The following is a 9,027-nucleotide window of genomic DNA, read 5'->3' on the forward strand; positions in this document are numbered from 1 at the left end:
ATATATATATATATATATATATATATATATATATATATATATATATATATATATATATATATATATATATATATATATATATATATATATATATATATATATGTCGTACCTAGTCGCCAGAACGCACTTTTCAGCCTACTATGCAAGGCCCGATTTGCCTAATAAGCCAAGTTTTCATGAATTAATATATTTTCTCTATTTTTTTTCTTATGAAATGATAAAGCTATCCATTTCATTATGTATGAGGTCAATTCTTTTTTTATTGGAGTTAAAATTAATAGAGATATATGACCGAACCTAACCTATCTTTATAGGTTAGGTTAGGTAGCTGAAAATGTTAGGTTAGGTAGTCGAAAAACATTAATTCAAGAAAACTTGGCTTATTAGGCAAATCGGGCCTTGCATAGTAGGCTGAGATGTGCGTTCTGGCTACTAGGTACGACACATTATATATATATTTATATATATATATATATATATATATATATATATATATATATATATATATATATATATATATATATATATATATATATATATATATATATATACATATATATATATATATATATATCGGACAATTAGTAAAAAAAAAAAAAAAAAATTAAATTATTTTACCTTGTACCTAGATCCACCAGGCCTGTTTGGTGCCTGTTTCAGTACTTCAGACATCTGGAAGGTCACATCCTCCTCCTCAACTTGTGGATGTGCGTTGATAGATGATTCTGTAAAATTAAGTTATTTATATAATAATAAATTCAGTATAACAATAATATTCTGTAAAATTAAAAGTAATTTATACATCAATCAGATAAAACTCTCCAGAGATGGTGATACACAACATATAAAGGACAAGTTTCAGAACAAAATATGCATTTAGGAATAAGGTTTTGTACATGTAGGTAGCACATGAGAAAATAAGTGGAAGGTGATCAAGTTTATATTAACATGTTAATGACTTTGTTAAGGCTTTGCAAGAATGAAAAAATATTAATAATATAATATCACCTACCAATTAATTGTACATCATTTATAAGTCAATTATTTGCATTATTATTATTCAATACTAATGATATAAAAATGCATTTTGTAATCTACTATTTATGCAAGTATTAAGCACAGGATCATGAAATAAACTGCAAAATACTGTAATGGATAAACCAATTAATTTTACATTTTCCTATAGCTAAGTCAGTCAGTTCTATTAGCAGCAGAGAACAATTATGCCCAACCTCTATTAAATGAAACAATCTTAAGAGCAAGTGATAGAAATATAATCATTTATGCTTGGGATTATGGAATGGTTCCAAATATGAAAAATATCAAGTTTTTTGGTTAAAATTTGTTAACTTAAAATTTACATTTTTAAGTGAATTTTAAACTTTATATATATATATATATATATATATATATATATATATATATTAGTTGATTTTATACCCGCATTAGGTCAGGTGATAATACAATGAAGGTGAAAACATGGGGGGATACATAAGGGATAAACATAGGGGCTGCAGAAGGCTTATTGGCCCATACGAGGCATCTCCTATCTAAACACAAAGATTAATCCAGTGTAATTGGCCTGTTATGTTGTAACATAACATATATATATATATATATATATATATATATATATATATATATATATATATATATATATATATATATATATATATATATATATATTGTTATGATCTCAGCCTACAGGAGAAACGAGTCTCCCTCCTTGAGAGTTATTCAGCAAGCCTGACCTAACTAGAAGGTCTAGCAAGTATTGAGGTGATAACGCATATGTAAAATAGTTGGTTGGATATGTGTAACAGTTTGAGATTATGGGCAATGCAGAAGAAAATAGATAAATGACTGGCTAGGAGATGTGGACATTTTGCTGGAGGCTTGAGGCTCGCTTCTGGAGGACCTTGACCTCACTTGAGTGCCAGACATCGCAGGGGGAAGCCGCGCTTCGTTGAGCTCCCGTCAGAAGGGAACCCCTAGTGATATATCTCTAAGAGAAGAGAAGTGTGCAGACGTACCAGCTGTGGAATAGAGCTGGGGACGTGTGGTCTCAAGTCGTGGACGATAATTAGTGAATATTAAGCCGCCCGGAGGCATTATTGTGGGCCGTGGAGCGCCCTGACCAAACCTCGTCAGAGGAAGAAGCGCCCTCGACCAGACGTTCTGTGGTAAGCACGATATACGCCAGTTCATAGTGATTGCATTGTAGTTGGTCGTGTGCCCAGCGACAGTAGCGATGTTTATTTATAAGTTAGACATGTTTTAATAAGGCAGAAGGCCTGAAATAGGAGAGTGAAGAGGGAGGAACACGGAGCGACGTCCTCCCCCTCTGAGCGCTGGCGGACGACTGAGGGAGCCGGCTCCGGATGGAGGAAGACCCTCCCAGCGAGTGAGGACGCCGCCGCCAGGCGAGGTGGAGTATGGACCCGCCCAAAACGGGGGAGTCCACTCTCACTGTATGTAGAGAACAGATAGAGGTTTGAGGCAAGCATATTGTGTGGTTATTTTTGTTTATGTGTTAATGGGGAACATTTTATTGGAACGTCGATGGGTTGCAGGTTTGTCTTTGGGGAAGAAGTTGCTGAGAACTTCGAAGCCAGCAGATGAAGTAGCTGATGAGACTCCAAGGTAGTGGAGCAGAGGACCTCGAGCTGTGAGGAGAAGCAGCAGTGAAGAGGAGTGTCACGTGCTTCTGTAGAGGTGGTGAAGCACCATAGTTACTCGAGGAAACTTCATGGTGCAGCAGCCAAGAGAGCTGTGGAAGAACCTAACAGAAGGGTGAAGCACCGTAGTTGCACAAGGAAACTTCATGATAGCAGCCTGGAGGAGCTGCAGAGGATCCTGGTAGTGAAGCCCGGAAGAACCTAAAGAAATAGGGTAGTGAACTTCCAGAGGTGGAAGGGGAAGTTCTGGTGGATTACTAGTAGGGAGTTGATAGTGTTTGGTTGTCATTAGCGTGCAAGACGCAGTGAGAGGTGAGTGACTGTTGGCATTCTTATGTCAAGGAATTTTTTATACTGAAGTGTCAATGAACATTTATACTGGTATATGTTATTGCATTCAAATGCTGATTTTCTATATATACATTATCTTGCTGATAGTGCAACAGTGTATGTAGGCTTGACCAACTTGAGGAGGTTAATGGTATCAGGTGGCGAACCAGGAGATAGGATACCCCTTGATAAGCTGATAATAGAGTTCTGATGGTGTTGGAGTGCAACCTGATTGTGATATTATAGAGTATAGGATTCATTATTATTATATGTGTGTATGTATCGTATATGTGCCTTGTCAAGTAAATGTGTCACAATTTGCTGGTGTTTGCCCTTGTCCTAGTGAGGCTTCCCAGGAGGTAGTAAAGAAGGAGAGAGAAAGAACCAAGAACCACTGCTGTGGACAGGGTAGAAGGTAATATTAATAAGTCAAAGGGGGATCGAGGAGATCATATCACCTAAGGAGAGAGTGGGGAGTCACAGCGGCTCGAGTGGGTGTGTGCACGTGACAACGAGGCTAAGTGTTGGAGCCGCATCCCCTAAGCGTGTGACGTTGAGCCCCTCTCCAAGAGCCAGAAGCGCCAAGGGTGATCTCCTAGTATAAGCACTCTGCCGAGTTGTGGGTTGGGTTGTCCATAGAGAAGGATCGACGACGACAACACCAACCAACCCACACAGTATATAATAATATATATATATATATATATATATATATATATAATAATATATATATATATATATATATATATATATATATATATATATATATATATATATATATATATATATATATATATATATATATATATGTCGTACCTAATAGCCAGAACGCACTTCTCAGCCTACTATTCAAGGCCCGATTTGCCTAATAAGCCAAGTTTTCATGAATTAATGTTTTTTCGTCTACCTAACCTACCTAACCTAACCTAACCTAGCTTTTTTTGGCTACCTAACCTAACCTTACCTATAAATATAGGTTAGGTTAGGTTAGGTAGGGTTGGTTAGGTTCGGTCATATATCTACGTTAATTTTAACTCCAATAAAAAAAAATTGACCTCATACATAGAGAAAAGGGTTGCTTTATCATTTCATAAGAAAAAAATTATAGTAAATATATTAATTCAGGAAAACTTGGCTTATTAGGCAAATCGGGCCTTGAATAGTAGGCTGAGAAGTGAGTTCTGGCTACTAGGTACGACATATATATATATATATATATATATATATATATATGTATGCCATATACATATATATGCTATGTTGTATGCTACAACTTGGCTGATAATAAAGCCATTCACAACTGCAGGCCTAATAAAAAAAGGAGGTGGCATAGCAATATCTTACAAAGATACCTTCATCTGCAATAGTCTCATTAGTAATAGAGACGACTATTGTGAATATACCTTTGCCAAGTTCTCCAGTAAATCCCTTAAATCCTCCTTGACTATAAGTGCCATCTATAGATTTCCCAATACCGACATAGCTTCATTCTCAGATAACGTAAGGAATCTTATCATAAATAACAATCTCAACAAAAATCAAACCAACTTAGTGGTTTGTAATGGTGAACAAAACATGCAGATACTTATATATAACCTGTGAATAGAGTGTAATAACACCAAAACTATTTGTTTATTGTTTTATGACCATAATAATTGAATCACTAATATGATTCACTAATATATAATCCTAATAATAATCACTAATATATAATCCATTGAGCATGCTGCATCTCTTTCAGTCTCTTTGCAATTTGAACAAGAGGGTTTTTAATTGATCGAACCATATTCTTAAAGTAAAGTAAATGAGATGTATTCCATATTTTGCAAAATATACGATGAAGGCACACAAACATTCATGCCAAAACTGAAGGGCAGGATTTATGAGGAGACATTAGAGGCATTAAATATTCCAAACTAGAAGACAGAAGGAAAAGAGGAGATATGATCACTACGTACAAAACAGTAACAGGAATTGATAAACTTGATAGGGAAGATTTCCCGAGACCTGGAATTTCAAGAACAAGAGGTTATAGATTTAAACGAACTAAACAAAGATGCCGAAGAAATGTAAGACAATTCACTTTTGCAAACAGAATGGTAAACGGTTGGAACATGTTAGGTGAGAAGGTGGTGGAGGCCAAATCCGTCAAAAGTTTCAAAGCATTATATGACAAAGAGTGCTGGGAAAATGGGACACCACGAGTGTAGCTCTCCATCCATCTGATTGATAACCCAAATGAATTTTTCATGGATATGATACCAACATCAAATCATAAATCAGATGTGATCCTATCCCCACTGGATTTTGAAGAAGCCATAGACAGTATGCCTATGCACTCTGCACCAGGCCCTGACTCTTGGAACTCTATATTCATCAAGAACTGTAAAAAACGTTATCGCAGGCCCTTCACATTCTTTGGAGACAAAGCCAAGATACTGGCATTGTCCCTGACATACTAAAAACAGCAGAGATAGCACCGCCCCATAAAGGAGGAAATAAGGCAGAGGCAAAAAACTACAGACCGATAGCACTAACATCGCACATCATAAAAATCTTTGAGAGAATGCTAAGAAGTAAGATCACAAAATACATGGAATCACAGCATCTCCATAACCCCAGACAACATGGTTTCAGAACAGGGCGCTCTTGCCTATCACAGTTGCTGGACCACTCTGACATGGCACTAGATGCCATGGAAGACAAACAAAACGCTTTGACAAAAAAAAGCCTTTGACAAATGTGACCATTGTGTTATTGCACATAAAATGCGTTCAAAAGGAATTACCGGAAAAATAGGCAGATGGATATACAACTTCCTGACTAATAGAACCCAATGTGTAGTAGTCAACAAAATAAAATCTGGACCATCAACCGTAAAGAGCTCAGTCCCCAAGCGTACTGTGCTTGCTCCAATACTTTTTCTCATCCTCATATCGGACATAGACAAGGACACAACCTATAGTACTTGATCATCCTTTGCAGATGACACTAGAATCTTCACGAGAGTAGGCAACATAGAGGACACGGCAAACCTCCAATCAGATGTAAATCAGGTCTTTCTATGGGCTACAGAAAATAACATGGTGATTAACGAACATAAGTTTCAGCTCATGCGCTACGGAAAAAATAAAAAATATAAAAACGGAAACCACTTACAAAACTCAGTCAAATCATAACATTGAACGGAAAAGCAACGTAAAGGATTTGGGTGTACTGATGTCAGAAGGCCTTACATTTAAAGAACAATAAAGTAGCCGTCACAACTGCAAGAAAAATGACAGGATAGATAACAAGAACTTTTCACACTAGAGATGCTATACCGATGATAGTTTTCAAGACGCTAGTGCTCTCTAGAGTGGAATACTGCTGCATAATGAAAGCCCCTTTCAAAGCTGGAGAAATTACTGACCTATACTTATGCATTTATCTTCGGTTTAACACAACAGGCACCAGACACACGCTAGGCATCATACACACTAGGATAAAACAAACATTAGGCCAGAAGTCAGAAAAGAATTCAAAGAATTTTACTGGAAAGGCTTGCTGTTAGGAAAGGAAGTAATTGAGATGAATTAATGCACAGTATGTCAATTTTGTGAAATATATGATAAAGGAACAAAAACATTTATACCAAAACAAAGATGCAGAACTAGGAAACAGGATTTGTTCAACTGAAATTTCAAGACGGACAGAGACCAAAAGACACAAAAATGGAATCAATATACGAAGAGGCCAAACCCCCAAACATACCAGTAATACAAAGAGAAACAACTACACGGCAGTGAGGAGAGAGGCAGAAAGAAATTTTGAAAAAAAGGAACAAACAAATGTAAAGTAGAACAAATCATATTCTATAAATACAGCAACAACCAATTGCAGGTAAAGGATAATATTCAGAGCTTTTAAATGCATGGATGGCGAAATACTCAAGAAATTGTTCACGACTTTTGTTACACCAAAGTTGGAATATGCAGCGGTTGTATGGTGCCCATATCTTAAGAAGCACATAAACAAACTGGAAAAGGTGCAAAGACATGCTACTAAGTGGCTCCCAGAACTGAAGGACAAGAACTATGAGGAGAGGTTAGAGGCATTAAATATACCAAATATACTACACAAATATATATACTACACATGCACAATAAACTACCCTACACAGGCTGAGTATGGTGTGTACAATAAATTATTAGCTAAAAGATAAGACTGAGTTTGTATAAATGGGGGTTAAGTCAGAGTGGGAAAATGTAAGTGGAGTGCCTAAAAACCCTGTCCTGGGACCTCTGTAATTCATAATATATACAAATAATTTAGACTCAGGTTTGATCAGCAATATTTGAAAATTTCCAGACGATACAAAAGGGATTTTTTTCTGGATTCAGGATTATTTTTTTATGGCTGAAAACAGGTTTTCAGCAATAAAAGAAATACAGTATTGCTGGAACAACCGTCGACATCTTCAAGAGAAAACCTGAACATCTTCAAGAAGTGAAGATGACCTTGAGAAGAAGTATAGGTTGGGAGAAGTATAGGTTAGGAATTGTCTCCAAAGAATTCTCAAAGAATTACTCGTTATTGCTATCCAAGATAATTAGACGAGCCAAAGCTAAATACTACGAAGATAAATTTACCCAAATAAAGAGTACCTTACCTAAAAATATGTATGTACCTTACGTAAATAAACATTTGATTTTGAAGTGCCGGACAAACAAGGCTGTGGTGGATATGTGGGCCTGAGGGGCCTGTCCAAGCAACAGCCTGTTGGACCAAGCTCTCACATGTCAAGCCTGGCCTTGGAAGGGCTTGGTGAGTAGAACAACTACCAGAACCCTATAATGCATGTATCAAGGTGTCCAGGCAGTGAGCACCACATAATGCAGTGCAGTCCTGTAAGAATAAGCACAGTAAGTATGGGCATGGAGGGGGTGCAGCAGTGGCTTGTGAAGGGCTGGAGAGTAAATGGACATGCCCAGGGGTAAAAAGCATTAGGGTAACAGAACATAGCCCATAAAAATAGTAATGACAATGAATGAATAATTATATGAATGCAATAATACTTCATATCTCAATAGGAATACTAAGCAGGATGCAAGACAAGGTACTGGTGGTGATAGTGGTTGGTACAAGTCCTCACATCCCCACAGACACCAGTAACAGCCCTCACCTCCCAACACAGTACCCTTGTAGCGAGTTAATCTTATACTCGCTTCATTATCTTATAGCATAACTAATTAACACTAATTACAGAAGCTACACAGGTGATACTTTGGTGTGAGTTGAGCGCACTGAGCGTCGGTATCGCTACACCCTTGTTCCTTAACAACCCTTTGGACCTTTATTACAGAAAAATAGAATCAATTAATTTAATAAAATATAAAATATAAGTGCTTACTTACGATAATACTATCGGTGGAACACAAAATCTTCTTCTTCTTGATAGTAGGTGCAGTTTGCATGAAGGGTTAGTCCTCGCCATGACTGAACTGACGACAAAATGGCCGATGTGTTGATATGGCGTCAGGTGACGCTGTGACGTCACAGGTGAGGGACGCTTTGCGCATTACTCCCTCGTACTTAAAAAGTACTACAGGTACTTTTTGGTTTTATTTTTGAATATGGCAGAAGTTGGACAGCTTTTCAAATCATTATAAGGGAGTGAGTTCCATAGACTAGGTCCCTTTATTTACATAGAGTGTTTACATAGATTAAGTTTGACTCTGGGGATATCAAAGAGATATTTATGTCTGGTGGGGACGTGGCCATGTGTTCTATTACATCTGTCCAGGAAGAGTTTCAGAACAGGGTTTGCAGTTAGAAAAAGGGCTTTATAAACGTAATTTACACAGGAGAATGTATGGAGTGAATTTGTTTAGCATGTTTAAGGATTTGAACAAGGGAGCTGTGTGTTGTCTGAAGGTAGAGTTATTTATTGTCCTGATAGCAGATTTTTACTGGATGATGATGGGCTTGAGGTAGTTTGCAGAGGTTGAACCCCAAGCACAAACGCCATAAGAATGAT

At 37.0% G+C, this 9,027-nt stretch overlaps 1 long non-coding RNA gene across 3 annotated transcripts in view; it reads right to left on the reverse strand.

Moving 5' to 3' along the window:
• Positions 1-8,528, reverse strand: part of LOC138355546 (uncharacterized) — a 13,070-nt gene extending 4,542 nt beyond the window's left edge. The window contains exons 1-3 of one of the 3 annotated variants that reach the window (XR_011223959.1): positions 8,405-8,528; positions 7,683-7,895; positions 619-725 (exon numbers count right to left, since the gene is read on the reverse strand). This is a non-coding gene — a long non-coding RNA (uncharacterized lncRNA). Of the gene's footprint in view, positions 1-618; positions 726-7,659; positions 7,896-8,404 lie in introns of all 3 variants that reach the window. The other 2 variants (XR_011223958.1, XR_011223957.1) reach the window with 2 other exon arrangements.
• Between the last annotated feature and the right edge of the window lie 499 nt (positions 8,529-9,027).

This window comes from Procambarus clarkii, chromosome 68 (assembly GCF_040958095.1).
Source record: "Procambarus clarkii isolate CNS0578487 chromosome 68, FALCON_Pclarkii_2.0, whole genome shotgun sequence".
Classification (NCBI taxonomy): domain Eukaryota; kingdom Metazoa; phylum Arthropoda; class Malacostraca; order Decapoda; family Cambaridae; genus Procambarus; species Procambarus clarkii.